The 671-nt window shown below is 35.8% G+C and overlaps 1 non-coding gene across 1 annotated transcript; it reads left to right on the top strand.

Moving 5' to 3' along the window:
- The first annotated feature begins 234 nt into the window (after positions 1 to 234).
- On the top strand, positions 235 to 307 carry TRNAG-UCC. Its single transcript has one exon. It is a non-coding gene; the product is annotated as a tRNA-Gly (tRNA).
- Positions 308 to 671: the final 364 nt, after the last annotated feature.

Below are 671 nucleotides of genomic sequence, written 5' to 3'. Positions count from 1 at the left end.
CATATAAGGGGGAAAAAAGATACACAAAAATTCAGTGGATAGGAAATAGTTAAAATATGGTAGATATCAATCCAACAATATCAAAGATATCTTTAAATATGAATGATAAACATACAGCGATTAAAAGATAGACGTTATCAGAGTAGATAGGGAACAAGGCCCAACCATATGTTGTGTACAAAAAAAAAAACAACCTTTAAATACATAGTTTAAAAGCAAGGGTACACTGGGACTTCCCTGGTGGTCCAGTGGTTAAGACTCTGCTCTTCCAATGCAGGGGCCCAGGGTTCGATCCCTGGTCAGGGAACTAGATCCTGCATGCTGCAATGACAATCTTGCATGTGGCAATGAAGATCCTGCATGTCGCAGCTAAGACCCAGTGAAGCCAAATAAATAAATTTAAATAAATAAAAGTAAGGGAACACCATACTCTCACCAAGTGAAGGAAAGCTGGAGTGGCTATATTAATTTCAGACAAGTCAGACTTCAGAACACAAAAGATTATTAGCATTAAAGAGAGGCATTACATAATAGTAAAGGAGTCAGTGTCATTAGATTCCAAATGTATATGTATGTAATAACAGAATGTCAAAATACATTAGAGAAAAACTCATATTACTGAAAGGAGAAATGGATAATTCCAACTACTATAATTGGAGTCTTCAATATCC

Source organism: Monodon monoceros, unplaced genomic scaffold, assembly GCF_005190385.1.
Source record: "Monodon monoceros isolate NGI ecotype Baffin Bay Population unplaced genomic scaffold, NGI_Narwhal_1 Super_Scaffold_4, whole genome shotgun sequence".
NCBI classification, from domain to species: Eukaryota; Metazoa; Chordata; class Mammalia; order Artiodactyla; family Monodontidae; genus Monodon; species Monodon monoceros.
The sequence above is the reverse complement of the archived record's forward strand: the minus strand, read 5'-3'. Positions and strand labels throughout refer to the sequence as shown.